The sequence below is a fragment of the Cynocephalus volans genome, chromosome 4 (genome assembly GCF_027409185.1).
Source record: "Cynocephalus volans isolate mCynVol1 chromosome 4, mCynVol1.pri, whole genome shotgun sequence".
Taxonomy (NCBI): Eukaryota; Metazoa; Chordata; class Mammalia; order Dermoptera; family Cynocephalidae; genus Cynocephalus; species Cynocephalus volans.
This window is the reverse complement of record NC_084463.1, coordinates 96,560,779-96,583,999: the sequence shown is the minus strand read 5'-3', so window position 1 is coordinate 96,583,999 and position 23,221 is coordinate 96,560,779. Positions and strand designations below refer to the sequence as shown.

General features: G+C 40.2%; 1 protein-coding gene and 1 pseudogene across 2 annotated transcripts in view; one reads left to right on the top strand and one right to left on the bottom strand.

The window, feature by feature from the left end:
- GAB2 (GRB2 associated binding protein 2) overlaps positions 1 to 23,221 on the bottom strand; it is a 168,708-nt gene that overhangs the window by 78,512 nt on the left and 66,975 nt on the right. The gene's annotated exons all lie outside the window — the stretch shown is intronic.
- On the top strand, positions 3,418 to 3,773 carry LOC134374999 (large ribosomal subunit protein eL37-like; annotated as a pseudogene).

The following is a 23,221-nucleotide window of genomic DNA, read 5'->3' as shown; positions in this document are numbered from 1 at the left end:
AAAAATTAACTTTCCTACTTTAGTCACTAAGAGTGGCCCATGGCAGCAGTGGCACTGCTGAACATTACTCTTCACATGTGCACCTGTAGTCCTGCATGTGGGTCCTTTGTGTTATTCTCTACCAAAGGAATCATGGGCCGAGCCCGTGGCGCAATTGGTAGAGTGCTGTGCTGGGAGCGCGGCGACTCTCCCGCCGCGGGTTCGGATCCCATATAGGAACGGCCAGTTCGCTCACTGGCTGAGTGCTGGTCACGAAAAAGACAAAAAAAAAAAAAAAAAGGAATCAGAAAGGAGGGATTCCATGCCGTAGAGTTAAAAAAAAAAAAAATGAATATAGGCCCAAACATGCTGTTTGTCCAATAATAACAGCAAGGGTGCTTTAAAAATATGTCACAGAAAAAAATGTTTTGGACTGCTAAAAGTCAAAAGAACTCGATTTAAAGGGGCTTCCATTGTCCAAATTGTAACCTTTTAAGTTTATATGTAATTTGACCTGGGAAGATATGAGTTCATGATATTCAAAGGAATAGAATGTATGAAAGCCTTGTTTTAATATAGAAGAAAGATGACATAATAGTGAGATAGTTACTTTTAGGTGTCAACCTGCCTGGGTTAAGGGATACTCAGATAGCTAGTAAAACATTATTTCTGTGTATGTCTGTGACGGTGTTTCCAGAAGAGATTGGCATTTGAATAAGTGGACCGAGCAAGGAAGATCTGCCCTCACCCAATGTGGGTTGGCACCATTCAATCTGTTGACAGCCCAGAAAGAACAGAAAGGCAGAGGAAAGTCTAATTTGTTCATTCTTCTGGAACTGGGACACTCATCTTTCTCTACCCTCAGACATCAAAACTCCAGGTTCTTGGGCAGTTCTCTTGGTTCTCAGGCCTTTGGTCTTGGACTGAACCACACCACTAGCTTCCCTGCTTCTCCAGCTTCCAGATGGCTTATTGTGGGACTTCTCAGCCTCCAAAACTGTGGGAGCCAATTACCATAATAAATCCCCTCATATATTTGTATCTATATATCCTATTGATTCTCTTTTTCTGGAGAACCATGACTAACACAAATAAGATTTGTTTGGTATTTGTACTGATTTTTGATAAGAAGGGGAGTCAATACACTGGACATTTTTTTCCTTCTTTTAGGCAATATAGACAATATAAAGTATAGATGTATACCTGTTTCTGTATAAGCAGAGACAGAATTGACACAGGGAACTATGAGTAAGTAAGTATAAGAAAAAGTAGTGATCATACATAATAGCCAACAAAAAGGGTGCTCCAACAGTTAAAAAACGCTGGTGGTCATGTACATTGACCAAATAGAATGAAGGTTCAATGGAATGTTCCAAGATAATACTTCAGCTTGCAGAGGAGAGCTAACTTCATGAACTATTCCCTCATCATCTAGAAGTAGTTTTCAACCTTTAGCATGCACCGGAATTACCTAGAGCATTGTTAAAATGCTGATTTCTGGGCCTCATCCCTAGAATTTCTGATTTAGAAGGCCTGGGGAAAGGGGTCTGAGAATATGCATTTTCTAAAAAGTTTCCTGAAGATGCTAATGCTGCTGGTTCTGGAGCCACACTTTGAGGACCACTGTCCTACATGCATCACTAATTATAATGTGATATTATTGACGCATAAGAAAGTTCTGAATAACACTAACATTCAGGTCACCATATCATTAATGAGTGGACAGTGTTTTATAACTCTGGCCAAGTAAGAGGGTACAAAAATTCTTTACATCAAGGTAAAAAACTAGATTATGGAAAAGTAAAACCTATGTGAAAGGCATGAACTAAAAGTCATATTAATGCAACAACCGAAGTTTATCTAGAAAAAGGAAGCTCAGTGTCATAACTGGTGGCAGGAATCGGAATGACCTTGAGAAAGCAATCAAGCCACGCGCCCCAACCAAGGATCAATTAGTTTGTAATCTAGATCCCATGATGTTGCCAACTTGAGAAGGTGTTCCTTCTACTTTTCATTCTGTAAGGTTTTTCCTAGGTATTTCCCTGGGAAAGTCAAAATTATATAACAAATTTTCGGAAGATATCAAAATAAGTATAATAGTACCATAGGAGAGCATACAAACAAGAAATAATGAAGATGCTGACAATGATTAAGCACAAGTATACAAATACGACTTCTAATCACTGTATTTGTATACGTCTTATATGCTGTTTAAGGTTTTTGAAGTATTCCAGAGAATCAGCTAAACTAAACTTGTAACTGCAATTACATTGTTGAAGAGAATTTAAACAAATTTCTAACTATGTTTAAATGAACAATAAAAATTAATCTTCAAAGTTTTGAAATTAAGCATTAAACACAGTATAAACAGATGAGGGTATTCCTCTTCAGGTACAAAAGCCCCCTGGAAATTCCAAATACCTGACAGATTGTTCACATCATACAGGAATGTGACCATCAGGAAAGGTTTCAGAAAGATGCTCCAGATTAAATAAAATAGTTTACAATTCCTTATACTAATGATTCAAAGGTGGAATGGTGTCACCCCCAAAGAATTCAGCTACGGGACTGAACTTCTACTATGCAAAGTGGGGAAGAAAGTAACATTTATTAAGCATCTACTTAGTACCAATCCAATCTCAGCACCTGGTTCACTATACATGCTCAATAACTTATCTGTTATCTAAATACAAGACATATTATAAGTATTAAAAAGGGGAAAGAAGGGATAAAGAATATGGAACACAGAAAAGAGACTAATCTATTCTACCTTGAGAAAGGAGTCAAAGAACATGCCAAATGAAAAAGCATTAAAAAGTAGAAGAGATTATAGATTTTAAGCACACAGAGTCATAGGAATAACTGGCATCTTCCAGAGATGGCAAGTTCTTTGATGTGATTATAGGAAAGAATGTGGGAGGAGAGGTCATAGCAAATGAGGCTGGAGAAGCAGGTTAAGATAAGATCATGGAAGACCTTCAGTGCTGCTACATCAAGGAGTTTGGACTTAACAACAATGTGACTGGAAGAAACAGGATCAGATCTAGGTTTTAAGAAAATATAACCCAGTTATACACAATAACATGAGTAAATCTCACAAAGAAAGTTGGGAAAAGGAAGCAAGACTGAAAATGTGATTTCATTTATATAAAGTTCAAAAATTGATAAAACTAACAACATTGCTTAAGGATGCATATACTTATGGTAAAACTATAAACAAAAGCATGGATGTTATTACTACAAAAGTCACAATACAGTCATGCATTGCATAATGATGTTTTGGTCAACGATGAAACACATATACAGCCCCATAAGATTACTGGTGTGTAGAAGGCTATACCTTCTAGGTTTATGTAAGTACACTCTGTTATGTTTGCACAGTGACAAAATCGCCTAATATTGCATCTCCCAGAATGTATCCACGTCGTTAAGTGACATATGACTGTACCTGGAAGGGAGCACAAGGGTGGAGTAAGAAGGATACGATTGGTTCTTTGGTCTTGCTGCAGAAGCAAGGTGACATTTGGAAAGAATCACAGTAAGACACACATGTTGTGCTGCCACTGTGGTGCTAAAGGCCTACTACCTTCAGAAGTTGACCTGTAGTAAATGTGGCTACCCTGCCAAGCACAAGAGAAAGAAAGTATAACCGGAGTGCCGAGACTAAAAGATGATATACCACAAGGACTGGTTGAATGAGGCACCTAAAAATTGTATACTGCAGATTTGGATTCTGTAAAGGAAAAAAACCCAAACCCAAGAGAGTAGCTGTTGCAGCATCCAATCCATCTTAAGAATTTCAAGGATTAGTCATGCAATAAATATTCTGATTAAAAAAAAAAAAAAATATATATATATATATATATGTATACATAAAAGAAGAATATGATTGGGAAGGGACATACAGGGGTTTCTGGGGTAATGGCAATTTTTTCACCTGGGTGATAGTTACATGGGTGTTTCCTTTATAGAACTGTATATTTTACACAACTTTTGTATGTATATTATATTTCACAATAAAAAGTTGAAGACATAATTGGAAGCACCCTGGAAAGATGATGAAGGTGGGATGAGTCTGAAGACAGGGAGAGAAACTAAGAGTTGGTCACGGTAGTATAGGCAAGGGATGAGAGTTTGAGTAAGGTTATTGGTAGTAGGGACAAAGAAAAAAAAGAGATCTGAAAATTACTTAGGAGTTAGGTCTTAGTCTACAATTCAGTGGCTTTTAATATATTCACAATGTTGTGCAATGATCACCACTATCTAATTCCAGAATATTTCCATCACCCAAAAGAAACCCCATACTCATTCACAGTCATTCTCCACTCCCTGCCCTTGGCCCTTATGTAATTTTAAGAGAATTAAATCTTCTAGTTAAAACTATCTTGACAGAGCGACAATGACACTGAATTGGTCTCAGCAGCCCAAGACCCAAGGGGATCTTATTTCAGAGCTTTAATTTGCCTCTCTTCCTCACAAAGGCAGGAGCTCTGTGGAAGCTGAAAAAAGCTTCTTTTCTCTAGATGTAAAGGGGAACATCTCCAGTCCTAGTTCTAACTTGGATAGGGACTCAAGTCAACAGAGACCAAGAGCTGGCAGAGATAGGCATCTGGTTATAGTGGCTTTCATCCAGTGGCAGTACTGCCCAGTCTCCAGAGGTTCTGGAAATGTGTGTATGTGTGTGTGCATATGTGTGTGTGGAGGTAGTAGGGAAATCATCACAATGATTGGGGAGCACTACAGGCATTAGAGGCTAGAGGACAAGTATAATAACCTCAAACCATGCATGGGACAGGACAGTCTTACATAACAAAGAATTGCCCCACCCAAAATTCCAATAGAGCCACAACCCTCCTCTGAAAAACAATGGGGGCAAAATTCCTATTATTTCTGCAAGTATAAAAACTAAAATGGAAGTTATGATCTGTAAATGGGATCCAGGCCCAAGAATGTGTAGTTAAGAATAGCTTAGAGAACAGAAGATTTAAATTAGCTCACAGTGAAAAGGCAGTATTAATAGAAACCTAGATATTAATAGTGATGAATCTCAGTTAGCCAAGGAAGACCACGGCCCAGGACTTGTAATGTTCCACAATCACTGTCCTCGAGTCTATGCTGTGATCTAGAGCTGCAGCTTCAGGTGTGGGAACGAGTAAAGGCTGAACTCAGAGGTACAAACAATGATCCTGGTATAAACCATCAGAAAGAAGACCCTTTGGGGTATGTCCTACAGTCTATCTTTAGAAAATTAAGAAGGCTGATTAGGGAGCTCTCTATACAGGGGAAAAAGTTTGATTTGCCTCCCATTAAAACTTCCTTTCTCTCTACACTAATTTTTAATGAAATTCTGCCATTGGTCACACTTTTGATTCTGGCTTTGAAGAACCCTGTTAAAACTGACAATTTACTTCCAAACATTTTTTATGTGTGAAGCTCCGAAAAGCACAGGTGGCAGTAAGGCACAGTCAGATTAAAAGGGCTTCCATTTTAATGGGGAAGTTATAACAAAGACACAATTAAATTAAATATACATTCACTTATATAACATGTTGAAATAGAAATAATTTAACAGTTAAAAGTAAGTTTTGGGGTTGGCTCTGCTACTTAAAAACTGCATGAAGTCGAGCCCCTGCATACACATAAGCCTCAGTTTTTTCAATTATAAAATGATGATAATCCTGAGAGAGTGGTTGTGACAATCAAATGAGGTAACAGAAGTGAAAGGTGTTTTTTCTTTCCCTAAATAAAGAATAAAATATAAACTTTCCTATGAAATTCAATTATAGACAGAGAGTTTATATTTGATATGAGAACAGTTCAATACAGGAGGCAGAATTTGAACTGAGCTCCAAACACATGGTTAAGATAGGAAATGTGTTACATCAAAAGTAATAATTTATTCAACAAATTTTCATTAAGCCACTGTTTTGTACCAGGCCCTGGGCGAGGCAGTGGGTGTTAATTCTGCTTATCATATTGTTTTTACATTGCCTCGACACATTTGTTTATTTATTAATTCTTTCCATAAATACCTAAGATGCAGTTAATTTGCCAGAATAGCCACCCACCCAGAAAACCCGAGGTTCAGGAAGAGGTGGCAGTCAGATAGGAGGTAGTGGGCACCAAGAAGAGGTACCTACTAGAAGCTCAGTCAGGCCAGGTCATGCAGAGGCCAGACTTCTGAGGCCCTGAGATGGGGTGGGAGATACAAGGAAAGAGTACAGGAGAGCTCTACTGACAGTTTTACTTAATAAACAATGCTGTCCAGTACTGGATCTATTGATAGAAATCAGCTTTATGCCTTACGTAAATGACTAAGAATACCAACCCCCGCCTTTTACTCCCCACCCTCACCCCCTCCCCTCTCCAGTCTAGGCTTGGAAACCATTTTTTCTTGCTATATGTCACATGGCAGAACATTACATAAGATGCCCTGAACTTAGGCCACAATCAACTGAATGCTCCCTGGTGTTTACCGTGAACTCTGAGCCAGGCTGACCTGTGGAGTTGGGAAAAAAAAAAAAAAAAGAAGTAGTAGTATAGGTTATTTTCTTACAGTTCTTCAGTAAGCAAGCAGTGGGGAAACAAGAGGGAAATTTTGGGGTTTCTCCAAGCTGTGTTTTCTTTACAATAATAACTATAACAACAAAACACATTTACTCTGCCAGACAGCATACTCAGCACTTTACATATATTAGCTCATTTCATCCTTACACATATTAACTCATTTCATCCTTATATATATTAGCTCATTTCATCCTTTCTACTATTATTATCCCAGTTTAAAGTTGAAGAAACTGGGAACGCGAAGTGGTGACTTAACCGTAGACATAAAGTTATAAAGTAGCAAAGCAAGGCTTTTCTCTTCTGGGCTCTTTATGCTAACCACCTGCCTCAGACCTGCCTCCCATTTCTCAGATAGATAACTAAATCTGCACCTTTCCAAGTTTGAAGTTCCCAACTTGCAAAAAGGATGGTAGAAGCAAGAACTGAAAATAAGAAATTATTATATGATACATGTTTTATGTTAAAAATCTTAGAATTAGAGAATCATTGAGTGATCTATCAGAAACCCTGGGTTCAGTCCTCGGTCTGATATTTATTGTGTGACACCCCCCCCACCCCCACCCCTCAGCAAGTTCCTTGACCTCCTTAAGACTCATGAAGAAAGTGTCAACTGCTCTGTTTATCTTATAAGGCTGTCATGAGATCAGATGTGCACAAGCTTTAGTGTGTTGGCTTCAGTATCACTGTAGATTTTTTTTTTCTAGCACTTTTGTTTTTTAGTTCTTCAAGTGCTTTGGACTGACACAGCTGCCAGATAAACAGTGTTACCTACCACAATAAAGCAAATAGTCCTTAGATGGGATCAGAATCTTGGATTGTTGGGAATATTAATAGCCACTCCTGCTTTACATGTGAGTCCTATGTCAAGCATCTCATGTGATGCCTGCCTGACTCAGGCACTCAATGAATGGTTCCTTCACTTCCCCTTCTAGCTTTGTACTTTTATGGGTGAATTACATGGGACTTGATATTCCTAAATCCAGAGGCTAACGGACTGAACAAAACACAAAACACTCTGGTATTCCCCCATCTCAGGATCACTGGGGATCATTAGCAAGACCAACAGCCTCCCTATGATTCAGCTTCCCCATACCCCAAAAGGCTGATTCATTTGTTCAGGGTACACTATGGAGTCCTGCCAAATGCAAATAAACTGTCTATGGGACATGTGCCAAGCTTTTCTGGGAGCGGGCTCATTACTGCCACAGTCACTACAACAAATAACAACAAAAGCCTCTAGGTGCAAATTACCACACATAATAAACTTAAATTAAGAAACACTGAAGAGACCTTTAGTTGTGTTTTAATTTACACAGTACCATTTATCACACAAGTGCCCTGGGGCCTCTATAAATCGAAAATAAGGTATTAGTACAGATTAGCTTCTACTATGCCTCAGTGATCCGACCAACTTAAATATACTTACCACAAAAATGTGAAGAGAACACAGGAAAGACTGCAGAAAGAAAAACTGAAAAGAACCCATAGTCTGAAAATATGGTAGAGTTCTATTTCTCGCTGAATTATTCCTTAGCTTCTGGATTTAGGAGTATCAAGTCCCATGTAATTCATCCATAAAAGCACAAAGCCAGGAGGGGAAGTAAAGGAACCATTCATTGAGTGCCTAAGTCAGGCAGGCATCACATGAGGTGCTTTATATAGGACTTGCATGTAAAGCAGGAGTGGGTATTAATATTCCCAACAGTCTAGGGAAAAAATGTTGTGATAGCACTTGCGAGCCTCTTTTCCAAAGTAATATACAGGAAGTGTGTTAGTTACAACAGTGACAAAAAATACCGGATATAGAGACAAATAATTGCTAGCATCAGAATACCTATATGACATCACAGTACTGTGCTAAATTCTTCACTGACATACACTGTCTGATTTTTAATACAAAAAAATTATTCCACAGAGAAAGCAAAGGTTACTATCTTCATTTTATAGATGAAAAAACTGAGTTGCTTAAAGTGGTTAAACATCTTGCCTGAAGTCAGTCACCCAGGTTTAAGTCCCATCTCAATCTCCTGTTAGCTATGTAACCTCGGCCAAATTCCTCAACTTTGCTGTGCTTTAGTATCCTCATAGTAAAATGGAGATAAACTAGTTTTTCCTGCCATTCATTGAATGCTACAAGGATTACATGTTATACAGAACATTAAAATGTAAGTGTGTGTAAAAATATCTTGTCTTCTTTCAACTAGACTGCAATCTGTGGTAGACACAGACCATGTCACAATACATTTTTTAAAATCCCTGAAGTAAGACTATATTGCATATGCTGAATGATTACACAGATGAACAAAAACTGTTTAGTCATCCTTTTGACACATTTACTGAGCATCCACTTCTGTGCCACAGTGCCACTGCGACACAGAGAACATGTGCCCCACCCTTAAGAGGGCCTGGAGAAAGACAGAAGTGCACTAAAGGCAAAGTGAATAAAATGACCATGGTGGGTAAAGGCAGGGCTTGGCACTAGGGCAGTGGGATCTAACACAGCTCCACTCCTGGTGTGCAGTGACAGAAGGAAGTGACAGCAGATCAAGCTGAGAAAACAGGCTGGGACAGACTATGGAAAAGCTTTAAAAAGAGTTTCAGAAGAGATAGGAAACTGAAGGAGCTACTTCAAGAGAGTCACAAAAGGAGGGAAAGTAACAGCGTAGAAGAAGGGCTCTGAAGTGAATTCTACATATACTTTAATGTTCTGCTCAGGGCTAGCTGCCTATGCAAATCCTGTTTTGCTTGTTTTGCTTGTTTTGCTTTGCTTGTCCTCTCTCTCCATTCCCCTCTTCTTCTCACCTAACATCATAAATGGTCTTTCTTCTTCTATTATGCCTTTGGTCTGCCAAGGTTACCAAGGGGCTGTTTTTAGGGTATCTTAGGGATATTTCAACTTCAGGTTTCTCATCCACAAGATAGTTATAACATATCCCAGGATTAATACATCTTTTCAACAAATGGTGCTGGGAAAACTGGATATCCACATGCAAAAAAATGAAGTTGGATCCTTACCTTATACCATACACAAATATTAACTCAAAATGAACCAAAGACCTAAATGTAGGAGTTAAAACTATAAAACTCTTAGAAGAAAACAAAAGAAAAGCTTCGTGACATTGGATTTGACAATAATTTACTGGATATGACACTAAAGGCAAAGGCAACAAAAGAAAAATATAGATAAATTGAACTACATCGATATTAGAAACTTCTGTAAACCAAAGGATACAATCAACAGTGAAAAGACAGTCCACAAAAGGGAGAAAATATTTACAAATCTTAAGGAGTCATCAGAAAGTTCATATTATCTTTTAATTCCATTTTTCTATGGGCTTTTTGAAGTGCTCTCTTATATCTGGTAAGGGGTGAATATCCAGATATATATAAAGAACTACAACTGAACAAGATCAACAACAAGAAGAACAAAAAAATCTGACTAAAAAATGGGCAAAGAACTTGAACAGACATTTCTCCAAAGAAGATATACAAAATTGCCAACAAGCACATGAAAAGATGTTCACATCACTAATAATTAGGGAAATGCAAATCAAAACCACAATGAAATACCTCACACCCATTAGGATGGCTACCATTAAAAAAAAACCAGAATGTAGCTGTTGGTGAGGATGTGGAAAAACTTGAACCTTTGTGAACTGCTGCTGGAAATGTAAACAGGTCTATCCACTGTGGAAAACAGTATGGAAGTTCCTCAAGAAATTGAAGACAGAATTACCATATGATCCAGTAATTCTACTTCTGAGTATAGACCCCCCAAAATTGAAAGCAGGACTCAAACATATATTTGTATACCTATATTCATAGTAGCATTATTCACAATAGTCAAAAGGTTGAAGCATCCCATGTGTCCGTCAATGGATGAGTGGAGAAATAAAATGTGGTATTGTAGAGGATTTAATTGTGTCCTCCCAAAACTCCCTGAAGCTTGAATTGTGTCCCCCTAGTTTTATGTATTAGAAACTTAGCCCCCCCCCCATGACTGTTAAGAGGGTAGGAGATCCTATTACGGTAATTGAAAGGCAGAGCCTTGAAGAGGTGACTGGGTTGTAGGACTGTGCAGTAGTGAATGGATTAAAAATGGTGATCAGGGCATGGTTCTGAGAGCTTTAAAAGAAGAGAGTAAGACTCTCTTGCTCTCTCTGCTTCCATCACCTTGCAATGTGAGACCCCTGGGTCACTGTGGCCACCACCAGATGGACTTAGGATTTCCCAGCCTCAGAAACTGTAAGCAATAAATTTTATTTTCTTTATAAATCACCTAGTTCCAAGTATTTTGTTATAAGCAACACAAAACAGACTAATACAGGTATATACATACAATGGAATAGTACTCAGCCTTAAAAAGGAAGGAAATTTTGACACATGCTGCTACATGGATGAACCTTGAGAGCATTATGCTAAGTGAAATAAACTGTCACAAAAAGACAAATACTGCATGACTCTACTTTTATGAGGTATACTTAACAGTAATTAAATTCACAAAGACAGAAAGCAGAACAGTGGTTGCTGGGGACTTGGGGAATGGGAGAAAAGGGAGTTATTTTCTATAGGGTATAGAGTTTCGGTCTGGGAAGATGGAAGAGTTTTGGAGATGGGTGGTGGTGATGGTTGCACAACAATTTCAATTTACTTAATGCCACTGAACAATGATTAAGATGATAAATTTTATATGTATGTTATTGTATTTTACTATAATCTAAAAAAAAGGACTAAGTTAAAAAAAAAAAAAAGATGTAACATACACAAAGCACTCAGCAAAGAACCTGGCAATGAATCATAGTTTTTCCTTTCTTCCTGACACAATCCTTTACTTTAAGGTTTTTTTCAAGTTACCTAAGTAGATCAGCCTCAAATGGATCCTCCAACCAGCCATTAAATCTGGCTGTGCATCCCAGAATGAATTCCTTCCCTCACTGGGCTTTGGTTTTGTCAACCATTAAAAAAGGAAGAAAGGATTAAACTACATTACTCTCCTTATTAGCTCTAAAAATAAGAACACACTGAAGTTTAAAGAGCTTAAGAATAGGTTAGCAGAAAGGAAAGGAAACATTTTGGAGCACTTATTACATGCAAAATATTGTACTAAGCTGAGGATTCACAAATACAAATATACAAAAGGAAGGTGATAATTGCTGATTTGGGGGGAAACCATCATAGAAATCATAATCTTTTGTATAGGTGCTACTAGAAGATTATAGGAACAGGAGTGTATAACAACCAGGGAAAATCCACATAAGAGGTGATAATTGAGGGGGCCCTGCTCTTTGAGGCGGGGATGTGAAGGATTAGGAGTTAATCAGGTAGGACATAGGCAGAAGTGTGACCAGGGCAGAGGAACCAACACGAGCACCTTATAGAGAAGACAAGGCATGCACTAGACAGGGCACCACCAGGACAGTCCAGAGCAGGAATGGAAGCCAGTCTGGAAAGGCAGTTGGGACCTGCTTACTAAATACCCCCAAAAATCTGGGTAAAGGAGCTTGCATTTTACCCTAAAGGCAGTGAGGAACCACTGATAGTTTAAACTGGAGAGAGGTAAGACCCAGTGTGCTTGGTAGAAATATTACTTTAGCAGCAGTGGAGATGAGGATAGATTAAGGAAAACAGGAAGTTATTTATTGCCATAGCTCAGACAAACAGGATGAGGGCCTGAACGAAGGCAGCGGCAGTGGGGAAGAAAGCTCTTTTTGCCTCAAGCAGCTCCCATAGATAAAGGCAGGAATGGTGCACAAACTCCAGAAGGTTGGCTCTTACACAGTGTGGACCTTGAACCACGATCTTATTTGTAAACAGTTTCTGACTAATGTCCCCAGGTCCAGGGCAATCACTCAAAGGGAGGAAATTGGCATAAAAGTTAATCTGTTTCAGCTGCTACGCTATCCCCCACCCCTTCTCCCCAGCAATAATAGGAGGCAGCACTGGAAAAAGGAGCATCTGGCTGCAGTAAAGACCCATCCCTTCCCGTGCTGGAGCTGTTGGCTCATCTTTGGAAATCACAACAATCAAGAATGGAGAATCGTTCTTTTCATCCCTTCTCACAGTATTATCCCAGCGACCTCATCCCCTAACAATGGTGTGGTTTGTGTTATGTTTTCCCTCCATCACTGCCCCTCCCCACCGCTGCACAACAGAGATGCTGTGCCCCAGAGGCCGCTGAGATGGCGAGCCCCACACAGCCTCTGAACAAGTCTTTGAGGATTAGGATGCTTCTTCAGAAGGAGCTTCATGAAGAATCAGATTTAAAAGACCAAACGTTAACTACAAGGAATGGGGAAGAACCATTTTTTTCTCCACTAAACTAGCAAAAAGATTTTCATGACACCTCCCAGTGGTAGTAAGAGTGTGATAAAACAGACACCCTTGTACGTTGTTCAAGGCTGTTTGTCGGCACAATGCATGTAGAAAACAATCCGGCAGTATTTCAAGAATATTAAAAATGTTCATCTCATTTTACCTGATAATTCTCATTTCTGGCAACCGACTTTAAGGGAATAATTCAAAGAAAAGAAAAATATATTGCATGAAGATACATATTGTAGCACTAGTAGGGAAAAAAGTGGTAAAGTTTCTGTTCTTTAGAGTTTTTCTCCCATGTCTTCCCCTCTAACTTATCCTTAGTCTTTGTAATGTTGATCTCTATGGCTCCTGACAGAACCAGATATAATGACAGAAACTGAAATCTCTCACCCATGTATATTATTTAAGGAAGATCTGTTATATGATTAACACCTACCAAAGAGCAACATTAGAGGCCTTTTACTGATTTTATAGGTTAGAAAATTATTTAAAAGGGCATTTAAAATAATTCATTTACACATTCAGTATTCTACTGCGTTCCAGGCACTGTGCTAGGGAATGAGGATATAGCAGCAAACAATACAGACATGGTCCATGATCTGAGAGTCTAGTGTCTAGCAGAGATGTCAACAAGAAACAAGTAATTATGATAAAGCATGATCAATACAGTCGGCCCTCCATATCCACTAGCTGGTTCAGCCTTGGCAAATTCAACTAATTGTGTATCAGAAATAAATAAATAAATAAATAACACAATAAAAAATAATACAAATTAAAAAAATACAGTATAACAATTATTTATATAGCATTTACATTATATTAGGCATTATAAGTAATCCAGAGATGATTTAAAGTATATGGAAGAATGTGCATAGGTTATATGCAAATACTATACCATTTGATATCAGGAAGTTGAAGCATCAGTAGATTTTGGTTTCTACGAGGGGTCCTGGAACCAATCCCCCTCATACCAAGAGATGACTAAATTATGAAAAAGGGAAATATGGTGTGCTACCAGAATGAACAGCAGGAGGGTATTCTCTTTGTTGAAGGGGTTGGAAAAATCCAGCAAAAAGAAGTTAAGAAATTTGGGGCCGAGCCCGTGGTGCACTCGGGAGAGTGTGGCGCTGGAAGCGCTGCAATGCTCCTGCCGCGGGTTCGGATCCTATATAGGAATGGCCAGTGCGAGTGCCGGTCACGAAAAAGACAAAAAAAAAGAAAAAAAGAAGTTAAGAAATTTGGATTTTATCTTAAGGGCAACAGAAAAGGGGAGTGCTATTGCTAGATTTGTTTTCTGGAAAGATCACTCTGACTGCTGGTATGAAAAGTTGGAGAAGAGCAAGACTAGGGTCCCAAGTATCAATTAGGAGACTATTATGGTTCCAGTGAGAAATGATGGTGACTACAGTGGGGCAATGAAGAGAGAGAGAAGGTAATGCTAAAGCGATATTTATTTATTTATTTATTTATTTTTATTTATTTTTTAAAAGATGACCGGTAAGGGGATCTTAACCCTTGATTTGGTGTTGTCAGCACCATGCTCACCCAGTGAGCTAACCGGCCATCCCTACATGGGATCCGAACCTGTGGCCTTAGTGTTATCAGCACCGCACTCACCCGAGTGAGCCACGGGCCGGCCCATAAAGCGATATTTAATAGCAGGAAAAAAATTTCTTAGTGATTGCTGGAATGTTGGGGGAGAGACAGAGCGAAGAATTTCTCCGTTTCTAGCTTGAGCAAACTGTAACATCTACTGAGCAGGTTTCCTGGAGCACAAGGAGATTTGGTACAGGGTAGATGATACTGAGTTGTTTTAGACATTTATAATTGGAGAGTCTTCAAGACATCCTTGTGAAGCTGAATTGTAGGGCAAGGATTTGGTTCCCAAAGTTCAAACATGGACTGGAGATATATAGATTTGGAATGGTAACTGAAACAATGGGAGTGGATGTGATCACCTCTGTACCAAAGACATCTTAATTTTAGCACAGTACTAAGTGCTATGAGAGAGGAAAGAAGGGGAACAGAGTTATCCCTCATTGGTCCTTCCAGGATACTCTCCCATAATTCTCCATTCATTCCTGGCTGATGGAAACAACTTGCTTCTAGGGTTCACCACACCTCCTGCTTACCTCAATTACTGCTTGCACTTATCCTATGTTGTACTGGTTGGCTGATTTAGCTCTTGCCTATAGATTGTAAGTTCCTGGCAGGCAGGAATTCCATCTCACGTCTTTTTATGCCTAGTCCACAGCAGTGTGTAGCGTACAGTATGTGTGTTTAGTAAGTGTTTGGAGAATTGACACCTGTAATTAGGGATGCAATGTAGCTTATACTGCATTTCTTCTAATACCTCTCACTTTATAAACATTTTATAACAAAACTTAGTTTTTAGACAACTTTTGAGAAGTACTCCACTTGCACTGAAAACATAATGTGTTCTTAAAATGTGATATTACTTCTACCTGCTATCAGTTCTTTGATCATGAGTGCATACTAGTGGGTATGATACTGTGAGTACCATACCTTATGTCTGGGTTGATCTTTAGGAGCCTCCTCTGGTACTCATGTAAAAGAAGCTCCTTTTCGCAACAGCCTTGACGTAAGTTTGGTCTCAAGAGTGGGGACTTAGCACTTACTTGCTCACGGTGTTGTGATGGGTGATAATACTAGAGACTTACACAGGAGTGGTCTCTACCCACAAGTGTGCCTATAATCTCAGAAAGCACAAACTACTAAGAAAGGACTGGATAAATGATAAATAAGATAAAACATTAGGAATACATAAGATTAAATATTTATACTCCACTTAGACTGAAGATGAAGTACATTAGAGCAGAGGAGAGAAGCAGAGGAAAAGGGAATGTCAAGGGAGTATAATAGTCAGAAAAAGAAAGGTGCTAGAGGGAAAGCAATGGCTAGCCTTTCATGAGTCTGCAAAAGTTAAAGGCACAATCTAACATAGTAGCTTCCCACACTGGTAAAGGAAGTAGAATATTCTAGAGGGCAAACAATATGCTGGGTACCGTGCTAAGTGCTTTATTGTGCAATCTCTCATTATTCACGGTAATCTTGTTAGGTAGGAAGCCTTATTCCCATTTTCCAGATAGTGTAACTGAGGCTCAGGGAAGTAGAATAATTTCACTGGGGTCTCATCACAACCAAGTATTCACAAAGTCCAAGAGACTGCAAAGTAAGGATTACGTCTCTGAATAAAATTCCCTAAGGAGGACGATCATTTTCATTTTCACTTATGGCTGTAGCCAGTTAATCCAAAATCCCAATTTTACAGAGATGGGCCAGAGTTGGCTCTCTCAGCTCATGAATGCTGATTGCTAAGTTTTGTGGAATTTTGCAACCCAGTTGATTTCACATTGTTAGCCTGAAATCAGCCATGGTGGGAATAATTACACCAAGGAAACTGGCAAATGCTACAAATCAGGGCATCATCATTGTCATTTTTTTTCCCACTGAGAACCTGTTGTTAAATATTAACCAGCACACTGCTATCTGAGAACCTTAGAGATGGAAGAGAATGATTTTCATCTTTTTTGTCAAGTCCCACCCAAGTCTCACCTATTTGTTCTAGTTACCTGGAAGACTGTGCTGAGAAGGAGTCTGAGACTTCACTTGTGGTTATCCATCATAAAGAACGTGACACAACTGAGAAGTGATATCTATCACAGGTGGGGAGGGGTAAAGTAACAACAGCCAGGCCATGTACTTACCATCCCTGTCAGAGTCCAATGCTCTTATTTTAGACATAAAAAACCAGGGACTCAGAGAGGGAAAACGATTTGCCTGAAGCCACAGAGTTCATCAATAGTAGAGCTGAGACTAGAAGCCAAGTATCTGACTTCTAGTCTAGTGATCTTTTCAGGACAGCATGGAAACAACTGAGTTGAGGCTCACCTTGACTTAGCATCTCTATTAATATTGAGCAAAACTGGAGTGACAATGACCACTATGCAAGAATGTTTCAGAGGGCATACAAACATACATGAAGGGTAGATTACAATGAACTTCTGGTTCTTTCAGCCCAGAGATTTTATAATGTTAGATTTCTAAGAACTCTATCTGTTCTCTGATGTGCCTTCTTCCTGTCCATAAACTACTACCAACCTAAAATGAAGGATTTCTGAAAATCTTACATGACTTAGCAACCCCAGATAACCACTACATTACCAGTAGTCTAATCACAAGATATAGAGATTATATTTCAAGGGTGATTTCACCAGCAAATATGACATTAATAATACCATGAATGAAAAAGAAAATTCACAATAATGTATTCCTATAAATTTTTAGTGGTAAACTAACTCCAAATAATTCTTTACTCATTTCTTTTAATAATTTATTTTATTTATTGAATCAAAATCAATTATACATATTTTGGGGGTTGAACATTGAGATATGTTGATTAAATCAGTATTACTAGCATATAGTTACAAATCGTAATTATTCTTTATGCCCCTTGTCCAACCTCTCCCCTTCCCCCATTCCCTCCCCCTCCCCCCTCTAATTGCCCTAGATTTCTTCTCTCCTTCTGAAAGAATAATGGTTACTCTGTTAACTTGTTGCCTAGATGATCTGTCCAACACTGAGAGATGTGATCAGGTCCCCCAAAATTATCATAGAGCGGATGCTTCTTCTGTCGTTCTGAAATGGGTTTTGTGGAAAGAGACATCCTCTTCTTTTCTTTGTCTCTGCTGGTGACTCTTCTTGTGTGAATGCACTCCAGTGGTTGGCGGACCATCTGCATGGTGGCTGTGGTGTCTAGCCGCTTTTGTAGCAACCATGGTTATTGTAGTGGCTGTGGTGGGCCACCCACGTGGGGGTGCTGTTTTTGGCATGCTCCTTGGCACTGGAAGTATGCCTGGTTGTGGGGTGTGTTTGGTCCCCTTCTCCATGCCTCTGGTCCCTGGGAAGAGCCCAAGGCACTGGCGCCATGTGCCTGGTTGTAGGAGAGTGGTCCAGTCCCCTTATCCTTGTCCCGGGTCCCTGGGTGGGCCCCGAGGTACAGGCACAGTGTGCGTGGTTGTGGGAGGGTGGTCCATTCCACTTCTCCATGCCCCAGGACCGTGGATGGGCCCCAAGGCGCTGGCTTGTTGTGCCTGGTTGTGGGAGAGAGGTCCAATCCCCTTCTCCATGCCTCAGGTCCCCGGGCAGGCCCTGAGGCACTGGTGCAGTGTGCCTGGTTGTGGGAGAGAGTTCCAGTCCCCAACTCCATACCCCGGGTCCCTGGGTGGGCCCTGAGGCACTGGCTCAGTGTGCCTGGTTGTGGGAGAGAGGTCTAGTCCCCTTCTCCGTCCCCAGGTGGGCTCCGAGGTGCTGGCATGTTGTGCCTGCTTGTGGGAGGGTGGTCCGGTCCCCATCTCCATACCCTGGGCCCTTGGGTGTGCCCCAAGGCGCTGGCCTGGTGTGCCTGGTTGTAGGAGAGAGATCCAGTCCCCTTCTCCATGCCTCAGGTCCCTGGGCAGGCCCTGAAGCACTGGCTTGGTGTGCCTGGTTGTGGGAGAGAGGACCATTCCCCTTCTCCTTGCCCTGGTTCCCTGGGTGGGCTCTGAGTTGCTGGCATGTTGTGCCTGGTTGTGGGAGAGAGGTTCAGTCCCCAACTCCATACCCTGGGTCCCTGGGTGGGCCCCAAGGCACTGGTTCAGTGTGCATGGTTGTGGGAGAGAGGTCTGGGCCCCTTATCCATGTCCTGGATCCCTGGGTGGGCTCCAAGGTGCTGGCGTGGTGTGCCTAGTTGTGGGAGGGGGGTCCAGTCCTCTTCTCCATGCCTCAGTTCCCCAGGCAGGCCCTGAAGTGCTGGCTCAGTGTGCCTGGTTGTGGGAGAGAGGTCCGGTCCCCAGATCCAAGCCTCCGGTTCCCAGGCAGGCCCCAAGGTGCAGGCCCCAAGGTGCTGGTGTGGTGTGCCTGGTTGTGGGAGGGGGGTCCAGTCCTCTTCTCCATGCTTCAGGTCCCCAGGCTGGCCCCGACATACTGGTGCAGTTTGCCTTGAAGTGGGAGTGGGGTCCGGTCCCCAGATCCAAGCCTCCGGTTCCCAGGCAGGCCCCAAGGTGCTGGTGGTGTGCCTGGCCCGGGACTAATTTTTTGTCCTTTACTTCTAACATGGGGGAACTTCCTGTGAGAACCAGTACTTCAGCTGTGTGGTTGTTTAAATTGCTACTCTGCTGCTGTTTCCCTAGGGAAGGCTTTTTGTGCAGCTCAGGGTTTAATGGTTGACCTTTTAAGTACTTCTGGCTCTCCAGAGACATGGTGGATCTGTTTTCTGTAGAATCTCTGATCTGGGCCTGAGTTTTTTCATCAAACTGCACCACATGCAATTCTGTATTCCCGACCAGTCTCCTCTGAGTGGTCCTGTGCTGATGGGGGGGCAGATCAGCTGTCCTTACTGTGCCCCAGTGTTCCTCTGGTGGGCCTGTCTTCCCCACCGCCCATGCTGCAAAAACTTCCCATGGGATGGGCCATGCACCGGTCCCTTGAGATGACTCACCAGCTTCTGAATGGCTCCCTTTTTTCAGTTGTTCTGGCTCCTCACTCCTGTGTGGGTCCATGGGAACCTTACTAGCAGTCTTGCTGCCCTGGGGGCCACCAAGGCCATCTTCTCCCCTTCTGCCTCCAAGTAACTCCATCTGAAGGGCACAGCTGTGTCTTCTTCCGGCTCCTGCTCCATGTGCTCATCAGCTCGAGCCTTAAAGCAGCCGCGGCCCGAAATGCTCAAAGCAGCTTTTTCTTTCTCTCATCGTAGTTTCTCCGGTCTTCATGAACTTCATAGGTCTCTCCTCCTCTTCCCCTGAGCTCCAGCAGCCCGGGCTTGGCTGATGTTACATTTTTATAGCTGTAAATTGGTTGATTTGTGGGAGAGAGTGATGCTGTGGACCGTCTATTCCACCATCTTGATTGGATCTCCTTTGCTCATTTCTTTTTAAACATTGTAATTTTGAAGAAATAATATCACTTAAGAATCAAGAGGTATAAAACGGCAAACAATAACAAGTCTCCCCCTACCTTAACCCCAGCCATCCTGTTCTGCTTTGTAGAGATGATAACTATTACCAGGTTCTTTTGTATTTCACAGATATTTTACGTATTTAACGGTAAATACGTATAACATTTTCCCCCTTTTAAATACAAACAGCAGTATAATATATGCACCTTACTTTTTTCCACTAAAATTATGTCTTGGAACAAAATTACATCTCATTCCATATCTGTATCTAAAGAACTTCTTAATTACTTTTTATGGAAGATGCTTCCAACCTTGTGAGAGAAAACAAGTGTTATAACCTCAGTTTCACATCAATGTCTCATTTAAATCATATCACAACTCAATGCCAGAGGAGGACTAGCAAACACAAACACCATTCAAATGAGAAAATTACTTAAGCTCACAAAGATAAAATTTTAGGGGGACTTCATTTTTGCATTTATTTGGATTTCTTTATAAAATGAAATGATATATAGTAGTCACCATTGAATAAGAATCAAATTTGTACTAACTTTCATCTGTAAATTCAAAAACTGCTAAATGAAGAGCAAATTATTGAAAGTATGGTTATGAAAGCACTTTGAAGGGAATAAAAAATCATTAAATTATTTTTGTCCTATATTTTTTCAAAAAAGATTCATGTTACTTATTATCACTTGTCTGTGAAGGTGTCTGCATTCTGCTATAAGTTTCCAGAAGTTAAGGGTAACAGTTTGTTCATCTTTTGTATTTTCAGACATAGACATAAACATAGAATAGTACCTCAGTAACTTTTGTTGAATAGATGAAATGTTATTGCAGAGAATGTTTAAATCATCTGAAAACACAGTTTGCAGTTTGCCGAAGCAAACATATCCAAAGCAACATAGTTCTAGGGCCGAGCCCGTGGCGCACTCGGGAGAATGCGGTGCTGAGAGCGCGGCGACGCTCCAGCTGCCGCGGGTACGGATCCTATATAGGAATGGCTGTTGCACTCACTGGCTGAGTGCCGGTCACGAAAAAGACAAAAAAAAAAAAAAAAAAAAAAAAAAAAAGCAACATAGTTCTGACCCAGTAAGATTATTCCATAAGCTATGCTTTGGGAAAAAAATATTATAACCCTGTCGAGGATTTGTTGGGGGTGAGAGGAAGGCCTAGAAATGGGAAAGCCAGAAAGTGGTAGTAGGGTGATGGGAGGAAGGTTAAGGAGAAATTAGCTAGAGATTTACTTGAGCAAATATCCCTTCTAAGCTCTTTAATCACAGTATGTAAGACACCATTTTTGTCTGTGCTGAAGATCATTCCTACTTAGCGTAAATGCATCATGTCCATTATTCAATACAATTCTACAAATATGTACTGACTATCTGTGCTGGGTACATAGTGCGAAATCAATAAATCTTTATCTGGGCCAATTTTTGTTCTATTTTATATCATCATCACTCGAATAGACTATAAGTAATTTCAAGGGATCGTGTTTCAATCATTTTTGCATCCTAAAATGGAATGGGAACAAAATAGGGACCCAAGCACTGCAAGCTTGGAATGGGTTGGGGGAGGAGGGAAGTGATCAACCGATGCTTCATGTGAAAGTAATGATATCTGAGATGACTCTTAAAGGATGAAATATATTCCTAGAAGCAAATTTTGGGGACAAAATATGAAGAATGGAAGAAAGAAGAAATATTCTGAATGTAAAGGGAAGATGCATAAAAGTAGCAATGCTCATGACATATTTGGGAAACAATATACAACTGAGTGTTTCTAGAAACTACAGAGGCCCAGGAAAAGATGAGAATGGAAAGGTAAGTTGAGTCCTGATCACAGTGGGCCTTACGTGGTGTACTAAATGATTTGGACTTTGTTTTGAAAAACAATGGTGAGCTCAAAAACTTTTGAGTAGAAAGAAGAAGACATAAAGAGAAAAAAAACAAACCAGGATGTAAGGGCAAGAAAGCGCTGGGTTTATATCCTAAACTCTTAATAACTAACAGCGTGACTTCAGAGAAATAATTCAATTTCTTTGAACTTTAGTTTTTCATCTATAAAATGGGTATAATATACACCTTACCGGATTGAAATGAAGAAGAAATGGATGTTAAAGAGCTTTATAAAATGGGAAGTACAGGATAAGTATTAATTGTTGTTATAATCATAAACTGTGCTTTGGAAAAAAGTCTTACAACCTTGTTGAGGATTTGTTGGATGTGAGAGGAAGGCTTAGAAGTGGGAAAGCCAGAAAGTGGTGGCAAGGTGATTATTTGCTTTTGCAGATGAGGACAAAGCCCTATCACCCTTACTTGGAGACCCAAGGACCCAAGGACCTGACCCTGGACCCTACCCTGAGCAAGACTCTAAGGAATGGAAATATATACCGACCACTAGGCGCTCTTAAGTCCAACTTATTTGACAGAATAAATCCTGGGTCAATAATCTCAATGGATGACAAAAACAATTTCCTGTTGCAGGATATTTACTGGTAGAACTGTATTTGCATTTTTCCCAAATAGCATCCATTAAGCAGTCAGCCAAAAACGCTAAGCCAAAGGACATTATGGACAAAAGGACATTATGTGGAAGTGTTAATAACTGGAAAAACTGGGTGTGGAGTATACGAACTCTTTCTACTATCTTTCCAATTTTTCTGTAAATCTAAAACTGTTTGAAAAAAATAAAAGTCTACTAAAAAAAAGTATACTACAGGTTCAGAGTGAATTTATTCATAATAGCCAAAAGCTGGAAATGGCACAGGCGTCCATCCAAAGGAGAATGGATAAACAAACCCTGGTGTATTCTTCCTATGGAATAGACTACTCAGCAATAAAAAGGAACGGTCTATAAACACGATCAACAACATGGTTGGGTCTCAAAAAGCACTGTATGATGCTGAATGAAAGAAGCCTTACACAAAAGAGTACAAACGATAAGACTGTTTTATATGAAATTCTAAAACAGGCAAAACTAATCTGTAGGGGAAAAAAATCAGAATGGCAGCTGCTTCTGGAGGGTGGAGGTGGGGCTGGGGCTGAGAATTGTTTGGGAAGGAGCATGAGGAAACTTTCTGGGATAATGGTAATGTTTTTTAGCTTAAAAAGGAGCTCGAGTTACACTTCTGTCAAATCTCAAAGAATGCTCACTTAAGATTGGGACATTTCACTCCATGTAAATTTTACCTCAAAGAAAAATACTACACAAATACGGAACTCTAGTGAATGATATGCATGCTCAAGTATTTAGGAGAAAAGTACTGACGTCTTCAATTTTCTTTAGGTGCTTTAAAAAATAAGATGGATGATGGATGGACAAAGGGATGGATAGATGGATAGATTTGTGATACAGCAAGCACAGTAAAATATTAATAGCAGAATCTAAATGGTCGATATA